Genomic DNA, 13441 nt, shown 5'->3' with positions numbered 1-13441 from the left:
TGACTCCCAAACAATTCACTAAACCAATAATAATATTAGTTGCTATGATCTACTGAGCACTCACTGTATACTAGAGTTAGATATGCTTTAAACACTTATTTAATCTTCACAAGAACTCTGCAAGGCTATTTCAACTGAGGAAGCTGAGCCTTAGAAAATTTAAATAACTTTCTCACTGTCACACTGGTAGGATGTGACTTGAACCCAGATTTGTATCATTCCATATACTAAGATCTCAGTCACTGTTGACTACTGGTTCATCTATCGACATAACACCATATATTTATTTGAACAATTAACCAGTTTTGTATTATTTTGTATTTCCATATATATTTAATCAATTTTATATTCTTGGAGTTTCAGTTCAGTTCAGTTGCTCAGGTGTATCCGACTCTTTGTGACCCCATGAATTGCAGCATGCCAAGCCTCCCTGTCCATCACTAACTCCCAGATTTCACCCAAACTCATGTCCATTGAGTTGGTGATGCCATCCAGCCATCTCATCCTCTGTCGTCCCCTTCTCCTCCTGCCCCCAATCCCTCCCAGCATCAGAGTCTTTTCTAACGAGTCAACTCTTTGCATGAGGTGGCCAAAGTACTGGAATTTCAGCTTTAGCATCATTCCTTCCAAAGAAATCCCAGGACTGATCTCCTTTAGGATGGACTGGTTGGGTCTCCTTGCAGTCCAAGGGACTCTCAAGAGTCTTCTCCAACACCACAGTTCAAAAGCATCAATTCTTCAGTGCTCAGCTTTCTCCACAGTCCAACTCTCACATCCATACATGACCACTGGAAAAACCATAGCCTTGACTAGATGGACCTTTGTTGGCAAAGTAATGTCTCTGCTTTTAAATATGCTGTCTAGGTTGATCATAACTTTCCTTCCAAGGAGTGAGCGTATTTTAATTTCATGGCTGCAGTCACCATCTGCAGTGATTTTGGAGCCCTAAAAAATAAAGTCTGACACTATTTCCACTGTTTCCACATGAAGTGATGGGACCAGATGCCATGATCTTAGTTTTCTGAATGTTGACCTTTAAGCCAACTTTTTCACTCTCCTCTTTCACTTTCATCAAGAGGCTCTTTAGTTCTTCACTTTCTACCATAAGGGTGATGTCATCTGCATATCTGAGGTTATTGATATTTCTCCTGGCAATCTTGATTCCAGCTTGTGCTTCTTCCAGCCCAGCATTTCTCATGATGTACTCTGCATACAAGTTAAATCTCAGAGTTGTACATCACTAATTCATTCAAAGGATACATTGTGAGTGCAGCTGTTTGACAGCAGCTGTGTGGCAGTGGTGGAGAACAAGGCAGTTAAGATCTTTTATGTATTTCTATCCTGGCCCTTGTTCCCTTTATTACTTATTTATCCACACATCTATCCCATCTATCCCATTCTACTTGAAACAGAAAAAAAAATGGAGTTTAAGTGAACTGCTTGGAGTCAAGGTCTTTTGACTTTGAGCCCAAGACTATTTAAAGGGTGTAGCCTCACAAACCCACAGCATCAGGATTATCTGGAATATCATGGGAGATGCAAAGTATTGGGTTTATTAAATCAGGAAACAGTGACAGATTTTATTTCCTTGGGCTCCAAAATCACTGCTGATGGTGACATGAAATTAAAAGATGCTTGCTGTGATAAAATTAGACAGTGTATTAAAAAGCAGTGACATCACTTTTCTGACACAAGTACATATAGTAAAAGCTACAGTTTTTCCAGTAGTCATGTACGGCTATGAGAGTTGGACCATAAAGAAAGCCAAAGAATTGATGCTTTCAAACTGTGGTGCAGGAAAAGACTCTAGAGAGTTCCTTCGACAGAAGGGAGATTAAACTAGTCAATCCTGAAGGAAATCAACCCTAAATATTCATTGGAAGAATTGATGCTGAAGCTCCAATACTTTGGCCACCTGATTGGAAGAGCTGACTCATTGGAAAAGACCCTGATACTGGGAAAGATTGAAGGCAGGAGGAGAAGGGGATGAGAGAGGATGAGATGGTTGGATGGCATCATTGATTCAATGGATATGAATTTGAGAAAACTCCAGGAGATAGTGAAGGACAGGGAGGCCTGTCATGCTGCAGTCCATGGGATCTCAGAGTTAGATACAACTGAGCGACTGAACAGCAGCAACAACAAATCAGGTTCATTGGGACATGAGAATTACTGACTCATAGTTGCTGAGGGTGGGATTCAGGCATAGGTTTTTTAAGTTAATTAGTTTGGCTGCATAGGGTCTTTCTTGTGGCACGTGGGATCTTCATTGCATCATGTGTATCTTTCATTGTGGTGCAGGGGACTCTTTAGTTGTGTCCCGTGGGCTCAGTAATTGCAGCACACCAGCTTAGTTGCTCCATGGCATGTGGGATCTCAGTTCTCCAGCCAGGGATAGAGCTGGAGTCTTCTGCATTGGCAGGTGGATTCTTAACGACAGGACCACCAGCAAAGTCCTAGCAGTCATCTATCTTAAGCAAGCTCCCTAGGTGACTCATGTACCACCAAAGTCAGAGAAAAGTTTTAGGCTACTTATTTTTATCTACTTCACATATGCGGGGTATTAGTAAACCTTGCTTTAATTGGACTGATTCACTGTCTCAGATCTTCTAAGAAGAATCTCATTTTAAGAACTTGAACCAGTCTGTTCTGTGCTGTAAAGCATCCCAACACTCCAGTCAGTCAGGATCTGCATCGTCCTAAGGCAGTGCTGCTCAACTGGGGGCAATTTTATCCCATAGGGAACATTTGGCAACTTATATGCAGAGTACATCATGAGAAACGCTGGGCTGGAAGAAGCACAAGCTGGAATCAAGATTGCCGGGAGAAATATCAATAACCTCAGATATGCAGATGACACCACCCTTATGGCAGTAGTAAAGAGGAACTAAAAAGTCTCTTGATGAAAGTGAAAGTGGAGAGTGAAAAAGTTGGCTTAAAGCTCAACATTCAGAAAACTAAGATCATGGCATCTGGTCCCATCACTTCATGGCAAATAGATGGGGAAACAGTGTCAGACTTTATTTTTGGGGGCTCCAAAATCACTGCAGATGGTGACTGCAGCCATGAAATTAAAAGACGTGTAATCCTTGGAAGAAAAGTTATGACCAACCTAGATAGCATATTGAAAAGTAGAGACATTACTTTGCCAACAAAGGTCCGTCTAGTCAAGGCTATGGTTTTTCCTGTGGTCATGTATGGATGTGAGAATTGGACTGTGAATAAAGCTGAGCGCCGAAGAATTGATGCTTTTGAACTGTGGTGTTGGAGAAGATTCTTGAGAGTCCCTTGGACTGCAAGGAGATCCAACCAGTCCATTCGGAAGGAGATCAGCCCTGGGATTTCTTTGGAAGGAATGATGCTAAAGCTGAAACTCCAGTACTTTGGCCACGTCATGCGAAGAGTTGACTCATTGGAAAAGACTCTGATGCTGGGAGGGATTGGGGGCAGGAGGAGAAGGGGACGACAGAGGATGAGATGGCTGGATGGCATCATTGACTCCATCACTTGAGTCTGAGTGAACTCCGGGAGTTGGTGATGGACAGGGAGGCCTGGTGTGCTGCAATTCATGGGGTCGCAAAGAGTCAGACATGACTGAGCGACTGAACTGAATTGAACTGAATAGACATTTTTGATTGTCATGGCTTTGAGGGGCATGATATTACCATCATCCAGTGGGCCAAGGCCAGGGATGCTGCTAAACATCCAAGAATGCACAGGGCATCTCCTTACAACAAAAATTATCCAGCAGAGAATAGCAATAGTGCTGAGGTTGAAAAACCCTGCCCTAAAGGATCCTAAACAATCGATGACCAAGATGCCTCATGAAGGCATTTTGACCTGCTTTCTTCCTTCTCCACTCCCCAAATTATTAATTGCCAGTTAGAAATGGCAAAGTTTGCTTGCCAGGCAGAGAGGTATTCTGAATTTAAACTTGATTGAGCAAAAAAAAAAAAAAAAAAAAAACCTGCCACTTGACAGCAGAATCACAATATATCACACCACACTCATCCATCGTCATCTCCATTTTTTTTGTATCGAATGAGCCAACATCACCCTCATTAATATTTTACATAGCTATGCTATACATTTAATAAAACGCATGCCCTTTAAAAGTCAAAATGTTCCCACTAGGACTTGTATATGATACCATATAATTTTTCTTGAAACAGGGATCTGGCTTGGAGAATGACTTCAATTTGTTTTCCAGACACATGTGACATAAATCACTATTTCACTGACTCTGATCATCAGACCATTGCTGGCCTCCAATAAATGTTTTCCAGCCTGCAAACCTTTTACCACAGAAAGTTCTTATTTTTGAAAGCTATAAACTGAAACGATGACCCTTGACAGGCAATGAAACTTAAAGCATTTCTTGTTAAAGTTCTAATTTTTACTATATCTTAGTAATAAAATAAATAATTGAAGAGAGAAAATATAATAGTGCTGTCTTAGCTTGGTATCACCCAAAGCAAAATTTGTGGTGGAGGTTTATGATGAGTAGTTAATTTGAGAATCTGATTGCAAAAAGGAGAAGCAATGGGTTGGGGAATATAGCAGGAAAAGAGGGAAACCCAACTACCCCTTAAGGCAGCTGAACCCTAAGTTGGCCACCTGATGGACAACTGGTCACTTCATACCATGAGCCTTTGGGAAACTTTTTGAAATATATCTCATTTTTTATGGGATAAATGAAAAATCAAACAGGGGCTCTGTATCAGCCTAGAGGAGTGGGATGGGGAGGGAGATGGAAAGGAGTTTCAAAGGGGAGGTAATAAAAAAAAAATGAAATGTGTCTCAGAATCATCAGCCTGGGTAAGAAAGGGAGAGGCAGTTTCCTTTCACTACCAGTCTCATAGGTCAACATTGTTGTACAGGATGCCTGCTCCCATATTTCATTTGTGAGTGCTAACTGTTTCAGAGATGCACAAAGACAGGAAATGTGAAGGGCCTAAAACAAGAAAATACTAAATTACACCTGTCAGAAATCTGTGGAAGACTGTAGAACTTGCCCCTGGAGAGGTAATTACAATGAGAGGTATGGCCAGAGTACTTAAAGAGATGAAGAAGTGTCTGCAACAGAACTCTTCAATGACATACTTATATTACCCATCCATCTGTATAGGATGAATATATAGACATCTGAGACGTGTGCTATACACCTTATATATGTATATCTTATATAGCCCTGTAAGTATTAGGTACATATGATACACACACACACACACACACATGCAAACATATGCATGTACACATACAATTTATAAGTATATAAGTCAAATAAATATATACTAACATGTTAAATGCTTATATAGTATTTGATAATCATCATAGAGATTTTTTATATTTTTCTTCTCTAAGCTTAAGGACTTCCCTGATAGCTCAGATGGTAAAGAATCTGCCTGCAACATGGGAGACCAGGGTTCAATCCATGGGTCAGGAAGATCCTCTGGAGAAGGGAATGGCAACTCACTCCAGTATTCTTGCCTGGAGACTCCCATGAACAGAGGAGCCTAGCAGGCTAAAGTTCATGGGATCACAGAGAGCTGGACATGACGGAGCGACTACCACAAGCTTAGAGTTGCCTGAGATGTATGGAAGCAACAGTTAGAACTGGACATGGAACAACAGACTGGTTCCAAATAGGAAAAGGAGTATGTCAAGGCTGTATATTGTTACCCTGCTTATTTAACTTATATGCAGAGTACATCATGAGAAACACTGGGCAGGAGGAAGCACAAGCTGGAATCAAGATTGCTGGGAGAAATATCAATAACCTCAGATATGCAGATGACACCACCCTTATGGCAGTAGTGAAGAGGAACTAAAAAGCCCCTTGATGAAAGTGAAAGTGGAGAGTGAAAAAGTTGGCTTAAAGATCAACATTCAGAAAACGAAGATCATGACATCTGGTCCCATCACTTCATGGCAAATAGATGGGGAAACAGCGGAAACAGTGTCAGACTTTATTTTTGGGGGCTCCAAAATCACTGCAGATGGTGACTGCAGCCATGAAATTAAAAGACGCATACTCCTTGGAAGAAAAATTATGATCAACCTAGATAGCATATTCAAAAGCAGAGTCATTACTTTGCCAACAAAGGTCGGTCTAGTAAAGGCTATGGTTTTTCTAGTAGTCATGTATGGATGTGAGAGTTGGACTTTGAAGAAAGCTGAGCACTGAAGAATTGATACTTTTGAACTGTGGTGTTGAAGAAGACTCTTGAGAGTCCCTTGGACTGCAAGGAGACCCAAACAGTCTATCCTAAAGGAGATCAGTCCTAGGTGTTCATTGGAAGGACTGATGCTGAAACTGAAACTCCAATACTTTGGCCACCTCATACGAAGAGTTGACTCACTGGAAGACACCCTGATGCTGGGAGGGATTGAGGGCAGGAGGAGAAGGGGACGACAGAGGATGAGATGGCTGGATGGCATCACCGACTCGATGAACATCAGTTCAGTTCAGTTCAGTTGCTCAGTCGCGTCCGATTCTTTGCGACCCCATGAATCGCAGCACGCCAGGACTCCCTGTCCATCACCAACTCCCAGGGTTTACTCAGAATCATGTCCATCAAGTCAGTGACGTCATTCAGCCATCTCATCCTCTGTTGTCCCCTTCTCCTCCTGCCCCCAATCCCTCCCAGCATCAGAGTCTTTTCCAATGAGTCAACTCTTCCCATGAGGTGGCTAAAGTATTAGAGTTTCAGCTTTAGCATCATTCCTTCCAAAGAAATCCCAGGGCTGATCTCTTTCAGAATGGACTGGTTGGATCTCCTTGTAGTCCAAGGGATTCCCAAGAGTCTTCTCCAGCATCACAGTTCAAAAGCATCTATTCTTTGGTGCTCAGCTTTATTCACAGTCCAACTTTCACATCCATACATGACCACAGGAAAAACCATAGCCTTGACTAGACAGACCTCTGTTGGCAAAATAATGTCTCTGCTTTTCAATATGCTATCTAGGTTGGTCATAACATTCCTTCCAAGGATTACACGTCTTTTAATTTCATGGCTGCAGTCACCATCTGCAGTGATTTTGGAGCCCCCCAAAATAAAGTCTGACACTGTTTCCACTGTTTCCCCATCTATTTCCCATGAAGTGATGGGACCGGATGCCATGATCTTCGTTTTCTGAATGTTGAGCTTTAAGCCAACTTTTTCACTCTTCACTTTCACTTTCATCAAGAGGCTTTTTAGTTCCTCTTCACTTTCTGCCATAAGGGTGGTGTCATCTGCATATCTGAGGTTATTGATATTTCTCCAAGAAATCTTGATTTCAGCTTGTGCTTCTTCTAGTCCAGCATTTCTCATGAGGTACTCTGAATATAAGTTAAATAAGCAGGGTGACAATATACAGCCTTGACATACTCCTTTTCCTATTTGGAACCAGTGTGTTGTTCCATGTCCAGTTCTAACTGTTGCTTCCTAACCTGCATACAGATTTCTCAAGAGGCTGTTCAGGTGGTCTGGTATTCCCATATCTTTCAGAATTTTCCACAGTTTCTTGTGATCCACACAGTCAAAGGCTTTGGCATAGTCAATAAAGCAGAAACAGATGTTTTTCTGGAACTCTCTTGCTTTTTCCATGATCCAGTGAATGTTGGCAATTTGATCTCTGGTTCCTCTGCCTTTTCTAAAACCAGCTTGAACATCAGGAAGTTCATGGTTCACGTATTGCTGAAGCCTGGCTTGGAGAATTTTGAGCATTACTTTACTAGCGTGTGAGATGAGTGCAATTGTGCGGTAGTTTGAGCATTCTTTGGCATTGCCTTTCTTTGGGATTGGAATGAAACTGACCTTTTCCAGTCCTGTGGCCACTGCTGAGTTTTCCAAGTTTGGTGGCATATTGAGTGCAGCACTTTCACAGCATCGTCTTTCAAGATTTGAAATAGCTCCACTGGAATTCCATCACCTCCACTAGCTTTGTTCGTAGTGATGCTTTCTAAGGCCCACTTAACTTTACATTCCAGGATGTCTGGCTCTAGGTCAGTGATCACACCATCGTGGTTATCTGGGTCGTGAAGATCTTTTTTGTACAGTTCTTCTGTGTATTCTTGCCACCTCTTCTTAACATCTTCTGCTTCTGTTAGGTCCATACAATTTCTGGCCTTTATCGAGCCCATCTTTGCATGATATGTTCCTTTGGTGTCTCTAATTTTCTTGAAGAGATCTCTAGTCTTTCCCATTCTGTTGTTTTCCTCTATTTCTTTGCATTGATCTCTGAGGAAGGCTTTCTTATCTCTTCTTGCTATTCTTTGGAACTCTGCATTCAGATGTTTATATCTTTCCTTTTCTCTTTTGCTTTCGATTCTCTTCTTTTCACAGCTATTTGTAAGGCCTCCTCAGACAGCCATTTTGCTTTTTTGCATTTCTTTTCCATGGGGATGGTCTTGATCCCTGTTTCCTGTACAGTGTCACGAACCTCATTCCATAGTTTATCAGGCATTCTATCTATCAGATCTAGGCCCTTCAATCTATTTCTCACTTCTACTGTATAATCATAACGGGTTTGATTTAGGTCATACCTGAATGGTCTAGTGGTTTTCCCTACTTTCTTCAATTTAAGTCTATGGACATGAGTTTTGGTAAACTCCGGGAGTTGGTGATGGATAGGGAGGCCTGGTGTGCCGCGATTGATGGGGTCCCAAAGAGTTGGACATGACTGAGCGACTGAACGGAACTGAACTGAACTGAAGATGTATGGTTACTCTCATTTTGCCTCATTTGAAGGGCATTATCATTTGACACTGAAATGCATGGCTACACATCTTATTGGAAGTTCATGACTAGTATGCCTTTCCAGTGGATGTTAGTCTTATATCCTTTGGATAATATATTTGATATGACCCTTTTTACTGTTTTGACTTAGAATTTTAGTATTTCTATTTAAATCCTGTCTATACAACACAACAGCTGTGTGACCTTGGGCCAGTTATTGAAACTTTGTGAGCTTGAGTTTCCTCAATTATAAAATGGAGACAATGACAACACCTACAGCATACAATTTTTATAGGAACAAATAGTTAAACATGAAAATCCTTTAGGTTGGGGCCTGGCACATAGCAAGAGTTCCTACTATTTTAGCTATTCATACTGAATAAATGTTAGCTATCATTTTTATACATGCATATCAAAACTGTATGGAAGGAGATGGGAAAAGAGAGAGGATGAAATTAGTTGGCCTAACATTTCTCGGGTCATTTCCTACCAATAAGCAATCTCCAGTGTATTTGTAAACTGAACAAACACTTTAAATTGCATGTCTTTGTTTTGTTTTTAAGCACTTTGCTTATCCTAAGTTTTCCTCAGAGATAAACTTTTAATGTGTTTTAGAGAGTATTTAGCATGTCATTTGAGAATTGCTGAGTCACACTCGGGAGTTATTGAAGGGAACAGAGCCTCTAAAGTAAAAATCCAAGAAATGTTAAAAGCAAAACGTCACATAAGTGACTCTAGATAAGTTGACTTGGGAGTCATACTTGCAATTAGGTGACCAGAGGGTAGGAAAATCCTAAAATAAGACAAATCAGAAACATTCTCTGTATTTCTTTCTAAGTCCTGTGCTAAGGCTAGATAGAAGTCTGTAACTCAAGAAGCTCATAGCCTAGTAACCCTGCTACTTAGCTTTAAAAGTATAAACCAAGTGTATATGAACCAAATGTACAAACATGTTTTAGATATAAAACAAAAAATAAATCAACAAATGTACCTGTGTCGGATTCATTTTGATATTTGGCAAAACTAATACAATATGTAAAGTTTAAAAATAAAATTAAATTTAAAAAAAAAAAAGAAAAAAAAATTCAGCCATTTGGTACAAAGAATATGATTCAAGGAGGACTATATGGGGTTTTAGAATTAATGCTGAAATGTGTCTTGGTTCCACTATTAGATATTAAGGGCAATCTGGGGCCACGTCCAGGCTGTTCTATTCCTATAGAGAAAGAACAGGAGTCCAACCCTAGTCCTTGAAAATGAGAAGAAAACCTAGAAGGGAACTGGAAAGCACATTGTAAATGAAAGTTGTAAAGCTCTTCCAACTGAAACACATTCTGTCTAAAGCAAGAAATGTCACATTAATTGAGCACCTACTGTGTACCAGTTTGTCACCTACTATGTGCCAGTTCTCTACGTAAGAGAGAACTTTCCCTCTCCATTTCCATTTCCAAAGTTAAGTTAGCAATCTTCCATCTCAGAAGTTAAGTTAGCAATCCTCAAAAGATTATAAAGATAATAAGAAGCCAAAGCAGAGCTGTACCCCTGCCTATCCGGTAATACACATCATCAGAATGCTTTTTCATCTATGTGAACACCAGCTTACCAAATAAGCAGTTGACGTATCATAGCTAGCTGGTCAATGACCGTGTGAGGTCATCAGCAGTGACTTGGTATTAGTCATTTTTAAGCCCTGGCAGTGACAGAAAAATGCTCTTGATATTTCAGAGCCATGAGTTTGACAGGGCAGATGAAACAACTGATATCAATTAGAAACATAAATTCAGATTTTCTGGCCAACTTGAAAATAAATTGTATGCATAGACATCCACAAGTTAGAGTGGGAATCATTTATTGAATCAAGTAATTGCCTCTCAATGTCTGCAGCAAGTTAACTACCTAAGGCAAGTGAGACAAAGCACCCTCAAGAGAATTGTATTTGTTTATCCTGTTAAGTAGGCTTTTAATTGTGGTATGTCCCTCTGCCTAAACTCCTTGACATTTAAAGGGTGATGGTCGATTCTATACTTATTATTCATGCTGACAATAAATAAAATAAGGCAAAGAATTGATCTTCTACTAAAGGCCAATTATGTGCAGGAAAACAGAATGGTGAGCACAAGACTCTCTGCACTGTCTCTGTCCTCTGCTATCTATCAAGCTAAGCCCAAATGGTTTCTTCCTTTCTAGGGGTATTGGGACTGGAGCAGTGACCATGCGTCAGTCTCTGGTCCCAGGATCATCACTGCTCTGCAACCTTGGGAAGACCCTTAACCTCTCTGATCCAAGTAACCGCATTAGATGTAACTGATATTCATTTACATACTTTGAGAGTGGCTCACATTTTCACATACACATATTCTTTTACTTAATATAAACATCCTCCACAAATCTTGCCATGCTGGTGACACTACCTCTGCTCTTCAGGTAAAGAAACTAAGGTTTAGAGACGGAAACTTTTTTTTATTCAGGTCCCAATAAAGAACTGAACTGACCCACCAGTTCCACATACTGCCTACTATAGTGTATTGGTCATGGCCCTCTCCACTTTGGTAAAATTAGAATTTTCTTATTTCAAATTAAAAGCAATCAGATGTTAAGAACCTTCAAATGTAACTTTCTTCTTAGTGAACTTTGCTCTAGGAGCAGCGATCAATTACTTAGATTTAACTCCTCTCCCTTCCTTTCATGCCTAACTTCTGCTAAGACCTTTTGAGTATCCACTGTAAACTTTCTTGATTCTCTTTTCTTCCATTCTCCATCCCACTGCCTAGTTCAGACATGTGCCAAAGCCTTTCCTGGGCCCCAGCCTCCTCCTCACTTCCTTTCAATCTATTCTCTCTGCACTTTTGGCTGTTTGACTTTCACAGTATAGTTTTCTTTGCTGTGAGAAACCCTTGACTCACTCCACTGCTCTCCCAGGGTCAGCTCCTATACAGCCCTCATCCCATCTCAACCCTGCACAGCTGTTTTCAGCAGTCTAGGCACCCTGGGTTGCTTCACGCCTCCATGCAGTTATTTCTGTCTGGAACCCTGCTGTCACCTTACCAAAGAAAGGGTTTTCTTTACCCTTGAAAGCTCAGCTACCCCACGACTTTCCTCCCCCTCCTTCTCCTCCTTACTCACACCCACTTCCCTTTTTAGTCAGATCTACTATTCACCCACAATTGTCAATTTTATGAAGATGACAGTGAAGAGTTCCCACAAACTGGGAAACAAGGTAAGTAAAATGATTCTCTGAGAGTTAAACCTTAAAACCAATATATAAAGAATCAAGGCAGAGAAGTGCAAAGTTATCTTAAAGAGACAGAATAGTTTTCAAGCTTTAAAGATTGGGTTATAATACATCTGAAAACCTTAGGGCTAGATTTGCTTTGGAATTCAGAGGGTTTTGTTGTGTTTTTTTTTTTTTTTTTGTAGTACAATGCAACTACCTTATGTTCTATATATAATGTGTGCGTGCTCAGTTGCTCAGTTTTGTCTAACTCTTTCCGACCCCATGGACTGTAGCCCACCAGACTCCTCTGTCATGGAATTTTCTCATGGAATATTCCAGGCAAGAATACTGGAGTGAGTTACCATTTCCTACTCCAGGGGATCTTTCCAACCCAGGAATCAAATCCACATCTCTTGCATCTCCTGCATTGGCAGGCAGATTCTTTACCACTGCATCACCTGGGAAGCCCCTCCATATATAATATTCTCAATGTAATGCATCATGGAAATCATCAGTATTTGTGCAATGAAAGTATAAACCTCATACTAAGAAGCATAAATAAAGATTATGAATAGCTTCATGTTATTTCAGGTCACATTTGCCCTCAATTACCACTTTTGGTTTTCGGAGCTTTGAGGATTTCAGAACTGTGGATAATGGGTTGTGAACCTGAATCTCTCTAAATAAACAAATTCTCCATCAGGAAGGGACACAGTCAGCTACAAAGAAGTCAGTCAATAAGCCCACATTCAAGAGGAGGGGATTATACATGGGCATGAGGACCCGGAAGCTGGACCACAGGGTGCCATATTGGAGGCTGCCTACCCTACAAAGGATTGTAAAGTATTCCAGGATTAGATAAAGCTGAGCTGTTTTCATCCCTAGAGGAAAGGGTCAAGGAGAGAGAGTAGTTTACAGAACCTGGAAGGATAGAGTCATGTGGAGAGGGCAGCCTTGAAAGACATTGTGTCCTTGGGTTAAGGGAACAGACATCTTCTGATGACCCCATAGGTGGAAAGCAGGTGGAATAAATACCCCGATCTCTTTTTTCTCTCCTCTTCCATCTCTTGATGGACCTCTAGATTGACAGAACCCAATTAGACACCCTGAAGCAAGAGGGCACATTGATGTAATTGGTTCACGTCAAACTGCAAGGACAGAGAGTGAGTCTGGAGGGATAAACAGAAGATAGCAACCAGCACATAACACTAGTATCTGGAAAATTACCTGTCAGGGACATTTAGGTCCCAGGGAACTTGCATTTGAAAGGCTAATTTGGTACAAGATATTAATATCTTGTAATGACCTATAATGGAAAATAATCTGAAAAAGAATATATATATATATATATATTTAAAAGAAACTGAATCACTTTGCCATATACCTAAAACTAACATCAATACTGTAAGTCAACTACAGTCAATAAGAAAAGGTTAACTTGAATTATGATTATTTTTAAAGCATGAGATAGCTTAACAACTGCATTATAAATTTCTGGTCATCA

Source organism: Bos javanicus, chromosome 4 (genome assembly GCF_032452875.1).
Source record: "Bos javanicus breed banteng chromosome 4, ARS-OSU_banteng_1.0, whole genome shotgun sequence".
NCBI lineage: Eukaryota > Metazoa > Chordata > Mammalia > Artiodactyla > Bovidae > Bos > Bos javanicus.
This window is presented reverse-complemented; position numbering follows the sequence as displayed.